General features: G+C 39.9%; 1 protein-coding gene and 1 long non-coding RNA gene across 5 annotated transcripts in view; one reads left to right on the top strand and one right to left on the bottom strand.

Annotated features, from left to right (window-relative positions):
• The window catches only part of DTWD2 (DTW domain containing 2), a 462321-nt gene that overhangs the window by 276361 nt on the left and 162488 nt on the right, over window positions 1–23472 (top strand). The gene's annotated exons all lie outside the window — the stretch shown is intronic.
• On the bottom strand, window positions 18377–21504 carry LOC123385502. Its single transcript, XR_006598146.1, has 3 exons — window positions 21201–21504; window positions 20921–21018; window positions 18377–19503 (listed from the first exon to the last, which is right to left on the bottom strand). It is a non-coding gene; the product is annotated as an uncharacterized LOC123385502 (long non-coding RNA).

The following is a 23472-nucleotide window of genomic DNA, read 5'->3' as shown; positions in this document are numbered from 1 at the left end:
CCTCCAGCAGCTGTTATACTTATCATGTTGGTTTTCAAGATAGATTGTTTATTTTATGATCATTTAAAGAAGAAAACTGAAAATTGGTGGAGTATAGAATGCCGTACTTGGCTTTTGATTTGGGATAGATACTTAAGTGGTGAATGCGAGAGCCAAATTAAAAAAAAATTTTTTGTTAATGTTTATTTATTTTCGAAAGAGAGGGAGACAGAACAAGGGAAGAGTAGAGAGAGAGAGAGAGAGAGAGAGAGAGAGAGAGAGGGAGACACAGAATCCAAAGCAGGCCTCAGGCTCCGAGCTGTCAGCACAGAGCTGGACACGGGGCTTTTAAACCCATGATCCGCGAGATCGTGACCTGAGCCGAAGTCGGACGCTTAACTGACCGAGCCATCCAGGCACCTCTGCAAGAGCCACACTTTCTTTCTCAACTGCAGTCGGCGATATTTTGAGGTCTGGAAGATATTCTTATGCTGTCACTGTATTTGGTTTTCCTTTGCTTGTTTTGCTTTTGGCCATCTTGTATTTTTGAACTGAAGTAAAGGTTTTGGTTACCAGTTCCTCTGATGTTTCCAAGCCAGTCTACATCAGGCAGTTGAATGAAAGGTCATACCTTTGGAGTCAGAGTTCTGGATCAGCATGCTCTCAGCCTATTCTTAATCGCAGGGGAGTAGTTCTGGGTTGTAGATAGATAAAGAAGAAGAAGGAGGAGAGAGGAGGAAGAGGAGGAAGAGGAAGAAGAAGAAAAACTCTTGTGAATCTGCATATTCTGAATTCAGTGGCCCATATGACTGTCCCAGCTGCCTGCAAGTGGTCAGTGCTATTTTGTGGATATTATGTAAGTTGACATCCACCAGTGTAGTTGTATCATATTTTTTGGGTCATCGTCACAAATTTGAAAGCACTGGTGTGCTCTCCTCTCTCATGATTTAGTAATAGATGCTGCATAATTGTCTGCTAGGCATCCAAGGTTGGGCTCTCACAGTTGTGGTGGGGACTGTGTGCTTACTACTGGCAGTACATCAATTTGACATACTGGTTATTTGCTTCCTCCACTCCGCTAACCACAGTGGATCTCAGCCCTTCTATGCGAAGCCGGCAGAAGTGATTTGAAATGAAAATGAATATTAATAATCTATCACATAGGTGGCTGCTGGCTGTAATTCATTCTGAGTAATGCTGGCGAGGATTCTGAACACATGCCTGAGAGTTTTCAGACATACAACTAATTCTATCACACAAAAGCGGCTCTGCACAACTACACCGTGGTAAGCGTCAGTGTGTGTCTGCCTACCTCAGTTTTAGGAGCATCATTTTCTTATATCTGATATCACCAAAGATAAGCGTGCCCTCATTACTCTAGTCACACAGATCGATTTTGGGGTGTGGTGGTATTATATGTCTACTATGAGTGCCAATAGGTTTTAAATAAAGGTCTGATGATTGTAGACATTATCTTCATTTCAAGGATGAGTAATTTGGAAGTTGTGTGCAAATACTGCGTGCCATTATATATATATATATATATAAAACATAAATATATATATAAATATATATATAAATAGTGTGTGCCATTGTATATATATAAAACATAAATATATATAAATATATATATAAATAGTGTGTGCCATTTTATATATATAAAACATAAATATATATAAATAGTGTATGCCATTTTATATATGTATATAACATAAATGTATATATAAATATATATATAAATAGTGCATGCCATTTTATATATATACATATAACATAAATTTATATAAATATATATAGTGTGTGCCATTTTATATATATAATATAAATATATATAAATATATATAAAACATAAATATATAAATATATATATAAATAGCGTATGCCATTTTATATATATAAAACATAAATATATATAAATATATATATAAATAGTGTATGCCATTTTATATATATAACATAAACGTATATATAAATATATATATAAATAGTGTGTGCCATTTTATTTATATATCATAAATATATATAAATATATATAAATAGTGTATGCCATTTTATATATATATATAACATAAATGTATATATAAATATATATATGTAAATAGTGTGTGCCATTTTAAATATATACATATAACATAAACATATATAAATATATATAGTGTGTGCCATTTTATATATATATAATATAAATATATATGTAAATACATATATAAATAGTGCATGCCATTTTATATATATATAAAACATATATATATAAATATATATATAAATAGTGTGTGCCATTTTATATATATATGTAACATAAATATATATAAAAAAATATATATATATAGTGCGTGCCATTTTCTATATATATATAAAACATAAATATGTATATAAATAGAGCATGCCATTTTATATATGTATAAAACATAAATATATAAATATATATAAATAGTGTGTGCCATTATATATATATAACATAAATATATATAAATATATATATAGTGTGTGCCATTTTATATATATATGTAAATATATATATTATATATAATGATATATAATTATACATATACAAAGATATACATATACTTATGTAAATATATAAATTTATTATATATTTATACGTTTGTGTATGTATATGCACATGTATCAAAATTGCATGTTTAGGTGCACCTGGGTGGCTCAGTTGGTTAAGTGTCCGACTTCAGCTCAGGTCACAATCTCACGGTTTGTGGGTTTGAGCCCCATGTTGGGCTCTGTGCTGACAGCTCAGAGCCTGAAGCCTGCTTGGGATTCTGTGTCTCCCTCTTTCTCTCTGCCCCTCCCCGGTTTGTGCTCTCTCTCTCTCTCAACAATAAATAAATAAACTTAAAAAAAGAATTGCATGTTTGGGAAAAAAACACATTTTTTTCCCCCTGCATTTGCATCAGAGGTCAGGAAGGAAAAGTAGAAGCTTGTTCACCTTATGCAAAAAGAGATAAACTCACTGGTGTTGGGCTTTCAGTGGGGAAGTGAATCCTAGAAAGAACTGGGAAAGGTAGCTGCCAGACGATCTGGAAGCGATAAGGGCAGGGACAGGGCTGTTCCTGCAGTGTCTCACTGACCCAGGGAAACCTTCTACTCTCCTGTCTCTTTGGTGCAGAGATTGGTAATTTTTCTTCTTCAAGGCAAGAAGGAAGTGTGTGGAACAGAAAAAAAGAAAAACAGTGCAAGGGAGGTACGAGGAACCGGGAGAAATGTGAAGGTAAATCTTTGCAGGTTGTTAGAGAAAATCCTCCCAGAGCACCGGTGCTGAGTTTGTGCAGTGGACAGCTCGAGGCTCTAGGGGGATTCCAGCCCTCAGCAACAGAGCAAGTGGCCATAACAGTAAAAATGACGAAGGTAGCAGCAGCGACTGATCGTATGGGCGGCTGACATTTATGGGACAATCTCTAGGAGGAGGTTACTGTGGTTAGCATTTGACATGCGTGATCTTATTTAATAATACAGTTGCCACAGAGAGATGATATTATACCCATTTTACAAATGAGGAAATTGAAGTGCTCGATTAAGGTCATACAAGTAGTAATAACAATAATTTAAATTTAATCAAAGAGGAACCAAATTGCTTTTAGGTGTTTGTAGCTCTATAGGTTTGTTTGTTTTTTTGTTTTTTTTTTTTTATGGAAGAGTAAAGCAATTGCTTCCCAATTTCAGCTATGCTTTAATTTTTTTTTTAATGTTCATTTATTTTTGAGACAGAGAGAGACACAGCATGAGCAGGGAAGGGGCAGAGAGAGAGGGAGACACAGAATGTGAAGCAGGCTCCAGGCTCTGAGCTGTCAGCACAGAGCCCAACGCGGGGCTCGAACTCACGAGCTGTGAGATCATGACCTGAGCCGAAGTCGGACGCTTAACCGTCTGAGCCACCCAGGCGCCCTTAGCTATGCTTTAGAGTCATTTGGGGGAACTTGAAAAATTGGTACCCGATCCTACCTCCAAGACATTCTTTAGCTCATCTGAGGTGTGACTGGGAGGCTTAAGAGCTCCTGGGGAGATTCTAATGTGCTGGCCAAGGTTGAAAACCCCAATACATTCTCTTCTGTTTTGCTCTAGACTTTCATTGGATGCCATCATTTAATTTCATCATAACTGGGCACATTTTATTTAATGTCTGATAATGTGTTTTGTCTGTCTCTCCTAGCACGACATAGACTCCATTCCTGTATTCTCAGAGTCTAGTTTAGTGCTACATAAATGAAAATGAGTGTCATCTCTCTGTAAAAATTGTTAATTACCAGTCAGAAAGTATCCATGCGTCAACTGTTTTAAGGTTATATATTTTGAAAGAGAGAGAGAGAGAGAGCAAGAGCAGGGGAGGGGCAGAGAGACAGAATCCCAAGCAGACTCCACGCTGTCAGCCCAGAGCCTGATGTGGGGCTTGAGCTCACGAACCATGAGGTCAAGACATGAGCCAAAGTTGGACGCTTAACCAACTGAGCCACCCAGGCACCCCTCCGTGCTTCAGTTTTTAAAGCCAGCATTTAATACTTTTCTTGAAATAGTCATTTACTTAAAGGTGTGAGGGGTGCTGGCAGTTTCTCCTTACATGCGACCATATGAGATAGTCCGATGGAGGAGGAGATGGGGAGGAAGAGAAAGAATGAGAGCCCAGTGAGGTCAGTGGTGTGGCGCTGTGTTCCTGAGAGGGGCATTCATTATACAAGGATTTTTCAGGATGAGAAGTGGGCTTTTATTTGGCTTAAAATGACATTTTAAACTTCAATCTACTATTTGATTCATACTCTTACAATCAAGGGACCTTGATGGACTCTGCAGGATGGGTGAGGACAGGGTGGATAGGGATCCTTTGGTTTACCCAGCCCTGCAGGGACAGGAACCTACTTTCACCCAGTGCAAGCCGGTATGGGCTGGGTTGGGCTGTGCAGAAGCAGCACTCTCCCGTGTCTACTCTAGTTCTGGACTAGGTGATTAATACAACCAAAAGGCATCTTTCAACCTCGAGAATAATTCAGGCCCCAACAGCTCATCAATCTGCTATTGCTTTGCAGAGCAAAAATTTAATACATAATAAATAATTTCTCACGGCCTCAAAAGGAATGAAAGTTTCTTTGTAAGAATATTACCGATTTTAAAGTTAACCATCATCACACCATTAATGCTTGATCATGCACTTAATTTGAAATCCAAATACAAAAGATTTAAACTGAAATTCTACTCATGAAATGAAATGATTAACTTAGTAAGTTGTGATTTCTGCATGTAGTTTCACTACTGACAAAGATAGGATGTGGAGGAGGAACTGGAAGTAAAGCTGAGTGGGAAACACACTGAGTCAGGATATGTGTTTATATAATTAGTGTCATGGACTATTTTAAATTTTACTTAATAGGCATTTGAATAATACTTAGTATGTACCAGGCACTATTACGAGCACAGTACAAATATTAACTCATTAAGTCATCATGTCAGCTCTATGAAATAGATAATATTGGTATCATTCCTATTTTATAAACAAGAAACCAAGGCACAGAGAGGTTAAGTGACTTGTTGAAGATCACACAGCACATGAGTGATATAGCCAGGACTCAAACCTTAGTTGTCTGGCTACAGAGACTGCGTACCTAACTACTGTGAATATCGCCTCTCTAGGAAAAAGCCTCTCACGTTCACATGATCCCTTGTTACAGCTGAGAGATTGCTTCCTATGGAAAAAGGTGATTCTTGTCATTTGAAAATGTCCCATGCGTGACATGAAATCTGTAAGATGTTGAACAGTGACGATTGGCACCCTTGGTTCATTCTGAAGGAATAGCCATCCTGGCTGTCAGACATTCCCTCATCAGATCAACCCTCCCATCCCTGGTAGGTGTGGTTAAGACCAGAAAGGCGAACTCAAACACTGGTCTGCAGGTATGCTAAAAGAGAAAGAAAACATATAGGGGAGGGATACAGAAAAAATATCCTTTAGGAAGTGGGTTGTGGGATGTGGCAAGTTGGAGACTCACTTTTCCTTATATATTTTCCATAATGCGGAAGTTTTTCTTTCTTTTTCAAAACTGTGCAGGTGTTAGTTTCATAATGTTTTCACTGAAAAGGGTTATCACTCTGTACATGTGTCAACTGGGGTAGTACTGGAGTCAGGGAGGCTAGGTGGCCTTTCCAGTGATACACGTAGAAATTGTGAGCATCTGAGCAGAGGGAAAGCAGGTGAGGACAGGAGGGTTTTGGGGTTTGGGGCTGTTAGGGAGAAGAGCCTTGAGTCCTCAGTGATCGGAGAGTTCTACCTCATTGAGCTACACACCTGCTGGTAGGAAGGTGAAGTGCATCTGGCATGTTTAAGTGCTAGTGATGATAGAGCGGATGGAGGCTGAAGAGATTCTGGAGAAGGGGCACACACAGGTTAGGATTCATGACATCTGTGGGTCCAGTTGGCATCTGCAAAAGTGAGAGACCCAAGTGACATTGCTACTTGATGCACATACACTTGTTTGGACTGTGAACCCTGGGCAGACCTTATTTGGACAACTCGCTGGTAGCAAATGTCCATGGGAGGTAGCCTATGCCTGTCCAAGTTGACCGACATTTTTGCTTATGGACATGTCTTTAGGTCTAATAGGAGAATTAGGTGTCATGAATATATTAGAATACATACAATTAAGTATGTTTCTAAAGCTGTGGTTAATCAGATCATGACAGAGTTAAGTGAATAAGTTTAAACCCTTATTAATGCTTCTAATGCTAAGCATTTACAGTTAAAATCAATATTTTTCTCAAAGTAATGACTCTAGGTACTGGATTATATCATTTAAGCATAAAACTTTCTGTGATAAATATGCATTGGGAAATAATTTCACTTCTAACTTTTCTTTTAGGAGAAGTGGAAGACTTAAAGGGTTTGCAAAACCACCCACAGCAATTTATTATTTTATGTAGAAATAATTTTTTTCAATAATTAATATGCATTTAAAACATTGTAAAAGTATGAATTCTGTAACACTATGAATTCTAAGAAGGCAAGAAAAATAATTGTATTTTTTTTTTAATGAGATGGCCTTTTGGGGTGCCTGGGTGGCTCAGTTGGTTGAGCGTCCAACTTCAGCTCAGATCATGGTCTCATGGTTCGTGAACTCAAGCCCTGTGTCAGGCTTTGCGCTGACATCTCAGAGCCTGGAGCCTGCTTCAGATTCTGTGTCTCCCTCTCTCTCTGCCCATCCCTCGCTCACGTTCTGTCTCTGTCTCTCTCAAAAATGAATAAACATTAAAAAAAAATAAATGAGATAGGCTTTCTTATTTATTTATTTACTTATTTTAATGTCCACCTATTTATTTTAAGAGAGAGAGAGAGAGCACAGGGGAGGGGCAGAGAGAGGGAGAGAGAGAGAATAGAATCCCAAGCACCCTTCATGCTGGAGCCTGGCAGCATGGAACCTGACGTGGGGCTCGCTCTCATCAATGATGAGATCATGACCTGAGTCAAAATCAAGAGTTATACCCTTAACTGACTGAACCACTAGGTGCCACAAGAAAAATAATTGTTAATCTACTGTTGGATTAACATTTATTATAACTATAAATTTATGTTTAGAATTGTCAAAATATGATAGAGTGGAATTGTATATTTTATATGCTATAATACTTTGGGATACATCATGTAAGTAATGTGTTGGCATTAATAAGAATATCCTTTGAAAATGGAGCTTAACCATTTTGTTCTTTGCATTCTTTGTTTCTCTATGTGGATGTAAAGTATAAGTTCTTTCTGCCTTCAAGTAAAGAGGAATTTGGAAAGTTTGTTGAATTTGATAATTAAGAGTGTGAACTCTAGAAACATATTGCATAGATTACAATCCCACTTTGGTATGTACTAGCTGCATTGCCCTGGGAAAATTATGTATTTTTTATGTGCCTCAGTTTCCTAATATTTAAAAGGGGAATAAAAACTGTACCAACATTTATAGATCTGGGAATTACATGAGTTAATAATAAAGCAATTAGGACAATGCATACATATAGTAAATGTTCAGTTAACATCAGATATTACTATTTGTAAAAAGCTAGTGAATACTAATAGCTCTTGATGAATAATAATATCTCAACATTTTTGATTCAAGATCTTGGAATAATGTGCTATTAAGGCCTATTATGAAAGACTAAAGAGAGAATATCAGCTCACTCTTGTTGAGTGCTTACTGTGTATCAAACTCTTTTATAGACATTTCACATGTATCCTTTTAGTATGTGTTCAGAAATAAGGAATAAAAAGGAATTAACAGGCATAGAAAAAATGTCATAGATAAATACAATGGAGATGAATTTTCCCTAAACCTAAAAGATCCCCTAAGTTGGCATGAGAGAACTTGGGTCCTGGTAGGAGAATGACCTTTGGCCCCAGCTTCTTAGCAGCACGGCCCAAAGAGATACGGTTGATTGGTGTTTCTGAGCCCATGAGACCATAGGCACTTTTGTAAAAGGTTCGGAATGGAAAGATTTCCATCGTGGAAACCTCAAAGGAGCTTCAAAGTAGGGTCGCTGTTCCAACTCATCTTGTACTGCAGATTGGACAGCTGTCACTAGAGGGCGCACCGCCCACGTTTGCACATAAAGACTAGGGCGGCTCTCCTGTACATGGACATCAGGGAAGATTTCATTTAGAAATCTAGGGCACTGCTTCCATCAGGAGAGGTAACTGCTTGATACAGAGACTGCCCTACTCCGTGTGTACATCCATCCTCTTCTCACACACTCCAGCACATCCCTGACCAGAAAGGGTGGTGTGGCCCTGATCACTCAGAGGAATGGGCTGTGTCCATTGTGGGGTGTCACTGAAGTCACTTAAAACCCTGAGGTCAGACATCATTTAATGATCCCTACCTACATTGCATTAATATTTGGTATATATTTGTGCTTATTTCAGAGACTTAAAAAAAAAAGTATACTATGTCCTATAGCAAGACAGAAGAGGTAGATTCTATACTTAGATTTCTCTAAATCCATGTGGACCTAGGGAAATCATTTAATATGACTTGTTTTCTTCATCTTGAAGAATCAAGGGCTGGATTATAAGATGATGTTAAAAATTTCTAACAGTTGTGAATACTCTGTGAGTTAGAACTCAGTTGATGATTTTGAATGCTTGTAGAAGATCAGGGTTAAATTTGGGAAGCAAGATTGTAATGTAGGGCTATGATTTGCAGATTGGCAAGGATGAGGGCTGATAAAAGGAGAGCAGCTTTCGGGGACAGGGACAACGAGCTGATCAAGGAAGGAAAAACAATAGTCTGGAGAATAGAAACAGGACGGTAACTGCTGCAGAATGTGATTAAGGGCCCTGCCCTCTGGTGACATTGGGCAGGGGTTTGGAAATCTTTGTGCCTTGGTTAGATTTGCAGGATGATTTTTTGTTTGTGGACAAGACAATACCTTTACAGCTTCTTTCTGATTTCCTTAAGTTATTTGATTTTCTTAACCCCAAGAACTTAAAAGAATAGAAAGCTATGCACTGGGTACCTGGACAAAAGGAAAAAGATAGGAACAGTTGGAAGAAATAGTTTCTTTGCTTTCTGGACCCCAGTGCTTGGCTCCAGGATGCAGTCTTCCACAGATGCAGGCATAGTTTCTTTAGGGAGGAATGTGGCAGAGTGAAGGGATATTAATCACTCCTTGTGGACCATGGTTATAGCTGTGTGAGTGGCACATATAACTGTGACCTTGAAGAGAACCAAGGAATAGAAATAAGTCTCAGGGGATAGATATCATGCCAGCTGTAGCCCCTGTGGCTCTCCCATCGTTTGTGCATCAGAGTCGACCATCTTCTCCCTGGTTTTTCTTCTCAAAAGCATCAAAGGTGCATGTTTATCTCTCATTGGCTTATTTCTTCCTCAAACTCATAAAATGGAGAATGCATCTAATTACTTTCTCTTACATAAGGATTCACTGTTTTATAAATTTAAAAGGCACTTTTTTGGAAGGGGTTGGTCTCAGCATATATCTTTTGATACATAATACTTTTTAGATTTTTCACATTGTTGTAGTGTTTTTTAAAATAAAAACAGATAAAAATATCCATAGAGGGATGTTTCCTTACTGAAGCTGAAATCTCTTATTTATTTATTTGTTTTTTTGTTTATCATTTTTTGAATGTTTTATTTATTTTTGAGAGAGAGAGAAAAACAGAGTGTGAGCAGGGGAGGAGGAGGAGAGAGAGGGAGACACAGAATCTGAAGTAGGCTCCAGGCTCTGAGCTGTCAGCACAGAGCCTGATATGGGGCTCGAACTCATGAACCATGAGATCATAAGCTGAGCTGAAATCAGAGGCTTAACCGACTAAGCCACCCAGGCACCCCTGAAATCTCTTTTTTTTTAAATTTTCTCACTCTAAGTACTTAGGTCCAAACAACACGTATTTATACTAAACAACTTAATAGATGTTTGAAAAAATAATGTACATGAATTAAAAAAATTTTAAATATTCTTTAAAATTTTTTTTAACATTTTTATTCATTTTTTGAGAGACAGAGAGAGGCAAAATATGAACGGGAGAAGGGCAGAGAGAGAGGGAGACTGAGAATCTAAAGCAGGCTCCACGTTCTGAGCTGTCAGCACAGAGTCTGATGTGGGACTTGAACCCACAAACTGTGACATCATGACCTGAGCCAAAGTCAGATGGTCAACCGACTGAGCCACTCAAGTGCCCCCCAAAATTAAAAAAATTCTCAAAAAACCACAATTACTTACTAATGGGATATGTATGTCTGTTTGGCAATTCTCAGTTTCTCAAACTTTGGAATCAGACTTCCAGTTGCATATTGATTTTCATAAAATACTTGCTGTTTATTTCAGCAACTGCCCCAAACTGTAGCTTTGCAGAGATGTGACCATCATCAAAAGGAATAATATAGTGTGACCTAATGTCAACAATATGCACTATCTCAAGCCAGGAATTTGTGTTGTGTCTGAAAGATATCAAATATCATAATGTTTTCCTCAAAAAATTAAAACACCCAAGATCACTGTGGTGTCCTAGGGCACCTTGGTGCACGGTTTGGGTACTGTGATGCTAAGGTTAGATGGTGGAGCTTGAAAAGTGGAATTTAAAGCAATTCCACCATAGTAGAAAGTTAAACAACTAACAACTTCTCCATTGCCTGTCACTCTCCAGATGGTGGGAAGTTGAGAAATTACTATTTGAGCAACCAGGAAAGCAGGTGTTATACTAGTAGGGGGAAAGGATGATGGCTGTCTTGGGAAGGGGCTGAGGAAAAACATCTTGGCTTATTCTGACTCAAGGAATACAGTGAAGGTCCTAGAAAGGATAATTTTTTTTTGCCATAATTTTTTTAAATTTAAAGTCAGAGAACATATAGTATAGTCTTGGTTTCAGGAGTAGAACCCACTGATGCATCTCTTACATATGCCACCCAGTGCTCATCTCAAAAAGTGCCCTCCTTAATGCCCATCACTCATTTAACTCATCCCCCGCCCCCCAACAACAAACCCTTAGATTGTTCTCTGTATTTAAGAGTCTCTTGTGGATTGCTGCCCTCTGGTTTTAGTTTATTTTTCCTTCCCTTCCCCTATGTTCATCTGTTGAGTTCTTGAGATTCCACATATGAGGGAAAGCATATAGTTGTCTTTCCCTGACTGACTTATTTCACTTAGCATAATACTCTCTAGTTCTATCCACATTGTTGCAAATGGCAAGATTTCATTCTTTTTCACAGCCAAGTAGTATTCCATTAACCTGCATCTTAAAAAGTTAATATTTGAGTAGACATTAGGTGATCAGATCTCTGATTTATCTGCTACTGTCTTCTAGGTAGGATTACAACTTCTAGCTTTTTGAAACTGTAGCTGTGGGAAAGTGCCTTCTCTGTTAAGTTGGTTCTTTTGCATATTAGTTTTCTGTAATCCACGATGGTTAAAATATGGATCTTCTGTCTAGTATTATTGATTTTCCAATATCCTAATGCTGAGTTATGTCTATAGCATAGTCCCAGAATTTGTGGAGGATCTCCTTCAAGTGAATGCTTCTAATTCATTAGAATATAACAATGCATATTTATTTCTAGGCATCTGTAAAGTCTCCAAGCCTATTAATACATGCATATTTTCTCTTAAAGTCCTAATGATATGTTGTTCACATAAGTTTGTGCTCCACATTAAAAACAAAACAAAACAAAACAAACCCTCTCTCTTATCTATCTTTTAGACAAGTTGGGGGGAAAACACCAGAAAATGCAGAGACCAAAGTATTACAAAATATAGCAGATATGGTTTAAAGTCTGTTAGCTCCATGGTCATGTTAATCTTGAACACCAAAATTAGGCAGACTTAACCATTCAATTCAAGTCAGCATTAAAGTGAGGCAATCTTCTCCTTGCAGAGGTAGGCCCTGCACAATTTATGCCATGGGGGAGTAGAGGAAAATGTATGTTTTCCTCAGATAAAGCCCGGTCTACCAAAGAAGGATGGGGTGAGCATGCCTCTTATGCTCCCCAAATTTACTACTCCTACTCATACTACTAGGAGTAGTGTGAGTCTGGGCCAGCAAATGATCAGGGCTTACTCTGATTAGCACCCTTCATAGAAGGGAAACGTTGGGAGTAGGGGAGAAATATTCCCAGTCATATCTAAATGTTAATGGGAAGGGCTCAGGGAGTCCCCATGTGGGGCTGAGATCATCATGTCACTGTTTAGAGGTTTCCAATTCCTGACTCAATGTTTTGAAGGTTTAAGTTTTGGAAAGCTTGCTCGAACAATTCCAGACTCTTAAAGAAAGCAGTTGTGTATCTAATCTTTTGCTTATGGTGGTGAGCAAGGACCTACTCAATCTAAACCAGAAAAAGAGCAAGCTCTAGCTACCAGTAACAGATGACAAGAAATGGGAATGATGGTCCTGTGCTTATAAAAATGGCAGCCATGAGATTTCACATAAAAGACTATAAGGGCATTACTATCTGGCGTCAGCGTTTCTCTTTCCCATATAAAGGATGTCCAGCTTGGTGTTGAGGGGAAGCTAATTAAGAGCATGGTATTATGCTAACAGCATGGGCGCCAGCGCTTGGAGTCAGGCCCACTAGACTGCATTCTGCGTGGCTACCACTGGGTGGCGTGGTGGTGGTGGGGTAGGGAATTGGGGCTGTGGGGACAGGCCATTCATTGCGCATGCTCACTCCAGTAACAGCGCGGCAGGTGCACATGCCAGCCCCTAAGCTCTCATTTCTCATGAAGGCGGTTTAACACCTTAGTTAGGACTCGTTTTAAGTTAGCCAGGTCTCTTTTCAAAATCAAAACCACTGAGCTGGTGAGAAGGATGCTTTCACATTATGAAAATAATTGGTAAGGGCTTTTGTTACAAAACCGTTTGAGAGGTACTAGAACCTTGGACCACTGGGAACATTTGGTCTCAAGTTAAGAATTCAGGACAAGTTAAGGGGCGCCTGGTGGCTCAGTCGGTTAAGCGACTTAAGCTCAAGTCATGATCTCATGGTTGATGAGTTCGAGCCTCACATTGGGCTCTGTGCTGACAGCTCCAAGCTTAGAGCCTGCTTTGGGTTCTGTGTCTCCCTCTCTCTCTGTCCCTCCCCTGATCCCTCTCTGTCTCTCTCTCTCTGTCTCTCTCCCTCTGTCTCTCACAAAAAATAAAATAAACATTAACAACAACAAAAAAAGAATTCAGGGCAAGTTAAAAGAGGAGTCTGTGTAAGCCTGTAGTAGGAACCCAAGGTGAGAAACAAAATTTGTCACTGGCCGCTAAGACTTAGTAAATGAAAGCAATAGCAGTCCAGACACTTGTATTTCTTTACATCTCATTTTAATTGAATGTCTTAAAAAATATAGAAAGGCTAAGAATATTGTTTAAAACAAAATTTAGTAGACTTAATATTGAGTTTCTTGGTATTTTTATTTTCTTTTTTTAGATCAACAGGATTATTGAGTAGCAAAAGTATCCCTTCTTCTGTCTTCCCGATTTCTTCTGTTGAGTTCACCACACTTACAGCAGTACTGAATATACAAAATTTAGTGCCTTAACCATATATCCTTCCTCTTTCTGATCACCACACATCCAAATAATAGACAAAATATCTAAGAAAAATTAGTCTCTTTAGTGTGGAGTTTTCGGTCTCAAATACATATAATGAAAATATGTGTCTATATAGTGGGAGTAAGGGTTTACAGAAATTGAAATACCAGATGTGTAGCCATGATTATTTTTCCAGATAAATCTAGAAAAAATAAATTGATTTCATTAAAGAAATGAGGAAAAATTTCAAAGGGATTTATTTAATTAAATACTTTATTTTGCAAGTCTTATTCAGGGTAATAGAGGTAAGGGCTAGAAGTTCAGGACTAGCGAGAGCCCATTTCTGTGGACACAGATTCTCAGGATGGAGGATTGTTACATGCAGGGACTGTGAAATTTTGCTACCTGGATTTGAATATGGCAGCAGTTAATTCTGGAAACTGAAGGGCATTGTTGGAGGCCAAGCTGACCCGCAGAGAGCGGACTGGAAAAGAGCTGGGAGGAACAGAGGCTGCACCCAGCACAGCTGAAAGAATTTCACTTCTCCCACACGCTGGTTAGTGACACACAAAATCAAGCATGAAAACAGGAAAAAGTGGTTTTGAAGCTGAGGCAGTCCAAGCCACCCACCATCACTTTGAAAAACTTTTAGCGTTCACCTCAGGAAGTGACCCTTCACATTTCTTGTTCACGTTCTGGCTGGGAGCCCAGAAGTGGGGGGAATCAAGGAAGATGATTATAAAATTCAGAACTCGCTTGAGTAAGGCCAGAGGAGTTTGCGGGTTTCATATTAAATTGGTCCGGTGGCGTGGTGGGAGTGGGGGTGATGGCGAGGAGTGGGAAGGGGAGTTAAGATGAATGGTTTTTTGTTTTGATTGTTTTTAGCTTAGTGCTTAGAAGTGTATTGTCCAAAGTCTTTTAAGAGTTAATTTTGACCAACTGGAACACTTTATAAAATATTTCAACTTTGACATATTTGACACAATTTGGGGTAAGATTGATGGAAATGTTAAATCTGTGGATGTTGGGTGCTCAGGTGGACATCTGAGTCACAGAAGATTAACTTGGGATACACTCTACCTGCCCTCTGGCCCAACTAATATACTCTGTGGTTGTGGAAATCCTATCTTGGAGAAGTTCAATTTCTAAAAATCTTACCGCGACTGGCACCTGAATTATTTGTCTTGGCATCTGGCGCTGGCTGTCCTTGGTCTGAAAGGCCTGAAACAATGGTATTGTTACATTGTCTCCCAGGCTAAACTGTGGAATCTACAGCAGGGGCCTCAGAAGTTCATGTCTTGCTGAGTTCAAATGAATATAATTGCAAAGTTTCCAAGTCCCCATGGATCTAAAGGGAGTGCTATAAGTAATAGGATTTCTTCAGATAAAAATTTTAAAAGTTGAATGGAAACCACTTTCCCCAAAGTTAAGTGGGACATTTTTAATCCTTGGGTCAAACAGGCCACCTGGAATGGTGAGATCTTATTGAACGAGATGGCATTTCTGCCAAACGCGTTTAGTTTACCTTGAGCCCTAACTGTCTTTGGCTGAAAGTGATAACTAAAGCACTTCAGTGAGCCTGTGATTGGCCCGTTGAGGTATCCATTTGTGCAGATTCCTGCATCTGTCAGTAAATGTGTCCTAAATCACCACGTTGGATTTGGCAGGGTAGCCCTGACAACCCAGATTTTCATGTGGGGTTGGGACATAAGTTCTATGCACATGGGAAGTCGTGTCACCCTGGGCTCGTACAGTGGACTCGTGAATCCTTTCCTTTCAGGAATCTGACCCAACTACCAAACTGCAGGTTTCCTTTAAAAAGTCACATTCCAGCCTAGCCATACAAACTTTGGACACTTCTTACTGAACTCTCACACTTTGGTTTGCCTGTGGATTGCAAGGTTGTGCATATTGGCATAAGGAGAGTGAACTTGGGGCTGGCATAGAAAGGCGTGCTGAAGGTATATGAAAGTCAACTCAAGACTTTTTGCAGGGAAGCCTTGGAAGGGAGAGTCAGCTGAGAAGAAATGGAGGAGGAAAAGGAAGAAGAAGAGGAGTGGGGTGAGGAAGGTGACGAGGAGGAGGAAGAGAAGGGGGGAGAATGCGTAGAGACAGTAAGTGTTGTAGTCATTAGAGTCCTGTGCACCAAGAATGTCCAGCTCTCCTTGCCTTTGAAAGTGGATAATTATGCTTCTCCATTTCTGATGTTAACCATGGCCTTGTGGCTTGCTTAACTCCATATAACCTGAGTGGATGTGCTACGTGCCCCTTACGGGCAGAGGTGTAAAGAATGTGGTTCTCCACATTTCCTTCTGTCTCCTGTGCTCATAGCAGTGCCTGCTGAGATGAAGCCCTGTCAGCTTCATCCCTGAGTGACAGTCATGAGCACAATCCCTCTGCCGAGCTGCACTGGACATGTTGTGTGAGCCAGGAAATAAACTTGTGCTAAATCATCGAGATTTTGTTCCCATACCATAACTTGACATATCCCATCTCATGTAGAAATTAGGACCTAGAAAGAGGAGGCTGACATAACAAAACTATAAAACAGGTGGTCTTAAAAAAATTATCAGAAGCTGGACAGGCCATGATCCATTTTTATATAGTGTCAAAACATTTGGTAGAAGTATTGCTTACAGTAACTTTGAACACCTATAAATCACTAAAGAAAACTCCAGCAGAACCATAACGTGTTATACAAACATGAACAGTTAACATCTTAGTCCGGATCCTCTGGGACATGGATGTCAAGACAGGATTACATGTGCGAGATGGAATGCATTTGAGAGGAAATGGAGAAGGAGCTGGGAGAGGCCGGGCCGGTTCTCACACCACGATGTGAATGTGATGCTAAGTGAAAGAAAGTTCGGGCAAAAGTGTCCTAAGCCTCCCTACCATGTAAAGAAACTCCTGCAGGATTGTTGGAGAGACCTTAACCGAAGTCACCCTCGGAGGAGTCTCATGGAACAGACCTGCCCCAGTGTCCCTGCCATGCTTGGTCATTGGCTGGGAGCAGAGGGCGACAGCTGGGACCCTTGGTTCCTTTCAGCCCCTGTAGTTGTAGGTCTGCAAGAGACACTCTTCTGGTTATCACTGGTAGCTTCAAGATGTTAGACACAAGACAAGATGGTAACCTTCCTCATACTGAGTGGATTTCAAAATAACACAAGAAAAAAATTTTATCCCTCATGTAGGTAAAATATTAAAACTATTCAATAATATATGATGGGGACTCTCATCCTTTATTTCTGAGAATGTTCTGAGAATGCTTTCAAAATCATACATGCGTATACCTCTGGCCTGACAATCCTATTTTTCTAATCTATCCCACAGATGCATTCACACATGCACAGAATGTTATGTCCTGAGATATTTACTTAAGCAGTGATTGTAATAGCACAAGAGTGGGGACAAATTAAATGTCCGTCAATAAGGAACCAATTATATAAAGTATGTTTATCCATAAAATTAAATGGGTACCTTTAAAATAATAAGGCAGGTAATGATAAAGGCACACTATCTCAGATTTATGTTAAAAAAGAAGATACACCGTTGATAAAACATGCTGAAATTTTTGCTTTAAAAAGATAGAGTCCTATAGATACATGTCACTTGTATCCCTGGATGACCGCATAAGAAACTAATGATGGTGGCTATCCCTGCGGGCATATCCAATTATGGAATATTAAAGGATAGGAGTGGAAAGGAGACTTAACTTGCGCTCTGTTTCCTTTTAGTCTTATCTGAATGTTTGACTATGAATATGGATGGCCAATTAAAAAATTAACAATTAAAAGATAAATAGCACAGTAAAAATTTTTTTTTCTCTCCCTTCTGCCACTCACAGCTACTGTGTCAGAATTATTTCTTATCATCCTGTTCCATGGTCATGTAGAGCTGTTCTTGGCTGGCATTAGTACATATTATTAAATTGAAAAGGAAAAGAGCTGAAATGTTATTTCAGCCACGCTGGAATCTTGTAGGAGGACATTTTTTGCTGTATTGGGAAGATTTGCCTTTTACCGGGATCTGCCCAATAATGAACAGTGCTACAACAATCTAGACAGAAACCAGAATATGGTTTTATAATCAAGTTTTGGGATATGGTTTTAAGCTTCCATATATCATTTTGCCAAAGACTTTTTTGAAAACAAAACCGAACTCCACATTTCTCTTGAAGGTCACACACTAGTATGAAGGTGGGAAAGCTATTAACAAAGAACAGAGTGTGACACACTCCACTGTTTTCAAGGAAAATCAGAACAAGAAGCGTTATTTACTTTTAAATGTTTATTTATTTTTGAGAGAGAGAGAGAGAGTGAGGGGGGAGGGCCAGAGAGAGAGGGGGACAGAAGATCTGAAATGAGCTCTGTACTGACAGTAGCCAGCCCGACGTGGGGCTCGAACTCACGAACCACGAGATCGTGACTGAGCCAAAGTTGGACACTCAACCTACTGAGCCACCCAGGCACCCTGAAACATTATTTTTTTAAAAAAGGGTATGACCCATTATTTGTATTGTTCTTTTTGAACATCTCTTCTAGGCTCCTAGCTGCATGTCTGAGATACGGTGTTCCAAAATCACACAACTGAAGGGATCTCGGAGATCATCTGTTTTTCTCTGCTTATTTTACAGATGAAAAAACTGGGGCCTAGAGAAATTAAATAGATTCTCCAAGGCCACACAGCCAGAGGTGTCCGTTTCCAGTTTTCCTGTATTCGGCCTCAGAACAGTTAATGTTAGCATGGCCCCGTCTTTACAAATGCAGTGTCCCTGACCACTTCTGACCACACATCCAGAGGCTCGGGAAATGATTCCGGTGGGCTTCGTGTGTACGATGACTTTCCCACCTCTGCCTAGGCATTTCCAGAAAGACTATCTGTTGGTACACATTTGCTGGTAAACCAGATCCCAAGATCGGCCTGAAGAATGGAGACTGCTTGTTGCCCTCCACTTAAAAATTTATCTTGAGCCCTTTTTTTTTCTTCTTTTTGTGATTACCACATGAGTATTGATTTTAATTAGTTCTGTCTATTAAGATCCCCCTTAGGTTCAAAGGCCAGCCTGGTCATTAACTGTTCAGCTTTCCTCTTGCTGGCAGTATTGCTGGGTGAGTTACTGCCCTCCGCCATAAACTGGGATTGATGTTCCTCTATGGATCCGCCCTTAAGACTTCAGACCCGGATGGAGTCCCTGTCTCAGGTGGTTTTCCCCGTCTTGTTACCGACACAGGAGTAGGAGAAGGTGGCTCTCAGATTCTGTGATGCCTTTTCTATTCATTAAGGCAGATATATTTGTACCAGGGCCTCCAAACGGTGTGTGTGTTGTTGGTAAGTATTGCGGTGATGTGCATGGACTTTTTGAAGCTTGCCTGCTATCAAAAACTGGCAATGACATAGTATCAAACCACACCCCTTTGTGTTTTGTGAATAAACTTGGTACTTGCGCTGGGTGGGTCAGGGCTTGGAGCAAAGGTTTATGGTCCATATTCTCTTCAGCTTTCCCGCCATCTTGAATTCTGGGAAAGGAAGAGAAGGCTCTTCAGTAATTTGTGGAATGTGTGAGAGCTAATCTCCCAGAGACTGTGTGTGATGTTTAGGGTTTTAGAATAATCTGGGGGGCCTCAACTCCCAAAGTGAATATTCTGTGCTTAAGCAGATTTTATCAACCAATTTGTGTTTGGGTCTGTAGTTATGTTATAATAGGTGTTTGGGATGATGATGGTAATTCTGGACTTTGTTTACAGCTGATCAATTAATACTTGAGTGACAGTCCTTTTAGATTAAATCAAAATCTCTGCCATTTTCTGGGGTCTATTATTGAGTGCAATTCCTTATTTTTAATGAAACAGCTAAACAGTTTAATGTACCCTTTGTAATGTTCACAAGCTCTGGATTTACTGAGACAACAAAATTCTTTGTGTTTTCCTGAGCAAATAGCGAAGGTGGAGAACGTCCAGGCCCATTGCTTCCTTACATGCCGGGTGCCCCTCCTTTATAATTACCCTTCCCTCCTACAGTGTCCTGTCTGCCTCCCAGACTCTCTCTTGGGTACCTTGAAAACTTTGCAGTCCGAGTTTATTTCCTGAGGTTGGTAGCGATAATATTTTTAAATAACTATCATCTGGCAGGCTGAAATGAGACACTGTGTGTCCTCTGTCTTATGTTTAGCAAAATATCACTGGACAAGAAAAATACGCGAATGCATTACCATGCATTGTGAGTCCAGTTAAGCAATTTACTCTTTGATTATTATTTATTGAGGGCATAGTGTTTACATAAAAACATCGTGACACATATAAAATAAACTATGGATTTCCTTCCCTCAAGGAGAACATAGCTAGGAGCGATGTAGTGTGATCAAAGACAGAGAGCTGTCTGTGAAGCAAATGAATGGAAGGAGACCAATGGCGAGTCTGTGAGCAGCTGTCACACGGATGAGCCGGAGGAAAGAGTATTCGTGCACTCAGCTCAGAAAAGACTTGGGTCGCATGTAACTGCGCGTAGGAACATGACTCACAGCTGGATTTTAAGGGCAATTATGCAACTATGACAATACTAAGCAAAATCTGATTTCCCCTCAGACTGGAGTCCTGCAAAATAGGAATGTGTTATCTATCTCTTTTCACAGCAATGCTTAATGATGTGTCTGTGCCACAACAGAACAATCCTTTAAGGGAGAAAGTGAGTGACAGTCATTGACAAAACTTGCTGGGAATTAATTTTCGGCAGTTCCCTAGTGAGCACATGCATTTTATATTTCAAGATCATTGTTGCAGATGAAAGAAAGGTAGGAAAAATGGGCTATATTCGATTCATGTTAAACATAATACTTTATGCTTCCAGGGGAAAAATGTTCACATTTGTTCCAAAGAAGGTTATAGAGAGACTACAGTTGCCAGTAATGAAACATTAAATGTTTGAGTACTAACCCACCTTGAGATGGTTTAATAGTGTTACATTCCGAGGCCTGATTGCTTCAGGTGTCTGATGTATGGTTATTTCCAGTGTTCCTCTTCGAGAAGATGGTACTCCTGGGAAGAATAAACAGAACTAAGAAATAAGTTTTTTTTTCTTGTTTTTTGCTTTTAAGTTAGTCACAGTTTATCCTCTGAAAAAATTGCATTAGAGAAATAAACAGGAGGCTAAATAGGACCCGAATCCAAGTTTGGTATTACCAAATGACCCTAAAATAGTATGGTAGATTAAAACATACCTCTGGCATCAGACTGCTGGACTGGCTTTGAAATGTGGCTCTGATGCTTGTTAGCTGTGTGATTCTGGCCAAGTGAGTTAACCTCTCTGTTCCTTAAAAGGCCTATCTCATAAAGTTGTTGTGAGAATTAAGTAAGTTTAATAACTGTAGTTGTATATCCAGGATGTATTGAACGTGTATCGGAAATAGTCTTGAGTATTTCTGCCTTAGAGGAAGGGCTCAAAAAGTGTCGTTGAACTTGAAGCTAACATAGCATTGTGTGTCCACTTACTCAAATTAAAAAAAAAAAAAGGTTTTTCAAAAAGGGCTGTGGTTGCGCTTGTCCTTATCTCAAACACTAGGCATTCGCTGTTCTGTCATGCCCAAGGCCACCAAAGTTCATGTTTGTCAGCGGCTGCGTGACTTTGCAGCCCCAGAAACATTTTTAGCGGCCGTGGAATGATTACGATTCCTTACCTGAAGGCCTAGGCTAATTTCCCGAGGCCTCCGCCTCTTTCCCCAATGTGACACGTTGGATAAGTTTCCCTTTGTTTACTTTGTATATAATTTATTCCCCGTTTCCAAAAAGGATTCAAAGTGTTGAGGAGAGGCCTGGGCCCTCCAGCTGCATTGGCATTTCCTGGTGGGACATTTCACAGTTGAGCACAGAGACCTCATTGTTCTCTGCGGCCAAACGTGACACAATCATTTTCTTGTTGGAGGCGAATCTGTGGCGGGTTTGCTGAGTGTGGGATTTCTGTTGCGAAATCTCACGTGGGGTCTAAGGGATCCTCTTTGGCTCCACAGAGATCGCAGTTGAACTGATGTCGGAGTGTTTGGACACAAAAGCTACCGCCCACCTGACCCAGGCTGTGGATATTTCCTTAAGCACCTGCTGTGTGCAAGGGAGAAAATACTTGTTTGCTTTCAGGACATCGATTTCCAAATCAGAAAGCACGGCGTGTCAAACTTTCCCTGTGGGGTGCCAGAATAGATGGGGTGGAGAGTTTCTGTGTATTGTACGGAGTGACACAACAAGACAAAATGTGGAACAGTGACTTTCTCTCAGTCTCACCTGGTAGGAAGTATCCAAGTGTATTAGAGTGCCGAGACTAGGGCAGTTAGAGAAAGGGGAACAAGACAGGGTGCCCAGGCCCCCTTATTTGTAGAGGGTGTATGGAGACAGGCAGTAGAGCTTCCCTCCACCCTTTGCCCATTGGTTGGTGGTTTCCATCATCACTACACCCGCTGGTAGACTGTGCTCGCCATTATGTCCTCTGCCTCCACCCCACTTCTTGGGGAATCCAGCACTCTTGGACTCCTTCTTCTTCCCTATGGAAATCTTGTTAGGCTCTGTCCCTCTGCCGTTTTCATACTCTGACAGCAGAGAAATAAACAATGTTGCTCACATTGGTTACCACGAGGTCATTTTAATTCCAGAGTAGGCTGTGTTTCTGTGCATTTGTAGGAGCTGGGAGAGGTGAGGATCCACAGATATTTAGGAAAGAATGTAACTGTTATTCTGTTTCTATTCTTTTTATTTTTTTAATGTTTATTTATTTTTGAGAGAGAGAAAGGAGAGAGGGAGGGAGGGAGAGAGAGAGAGAGAGCGAGAGAGCGCACAAGTGGGGTGGGGGCAGAGAGTAGAGAGAGACACAGAACTCAAAGCAGGCTCCAGGCTCTGAGCTGTCAACACAGAGCCTGACGTGGGGCTCAAACTCATGAACCATGAGACCATGACCTGAGCCAAAGTTGGACGCTCAACCGACTGAGCCACCCAGGTGCCCCAATGCTATTTCTATTCTATCTTATTGTTCCTCTCAATAAGGTAGGACAGTGAATGTTGACTGGATCTATCTATCATCTATCTATCTATCTATCTATCTATCTATCTATCTATCTATCTATTATCTATCTATCTATCTATCTATCTATCTATCTATCTATCTATCATAAAGCACAATTTGTCCATTATTCTACTGATGGGCCAATTGGTTGTTTCCCAGAAGAAGTATTTAAAGAGATGTGCAGATGAAGTTTAAGTATACCAGCATGCATGGGTTAAAGCAAAAAAACTCTCAGAATATGGAGAGAGGGAGAAAAAGAAAGGCTGTGTCTTTATTTTGTTTATTTTTTAAAAAGCTTTCTAAATCATCTCATCATGTGTTAGCTATCTTGACAAAGAAAAAGAAATTCACCTTGACAGTGTGTGGGGACACATTCTTGATCTGTACCTGAGTGCTTACCCTGCTGTATTCTCTTTAGAAGCCATGAAGCCAGGGCTCCTGGTCAT

This window comes from Felis catus, chromosome A1 (genome assembly GCF_018350175.1).
Source record: "Felis catus isolate Fca126 chromosome A1, F.catus_Fca126_mat1.0, whole genome shotgun sequence".
In the NCBI taxonomy this organism is placed as follows: Eukaryota; Metazoa; Chordata; class Mammalia; order Carnivora; family Felidae; genus Felis; species Felis catus.
This window is presented reverse-complemented; position numbering and strand designations above follow the sequence as displayed.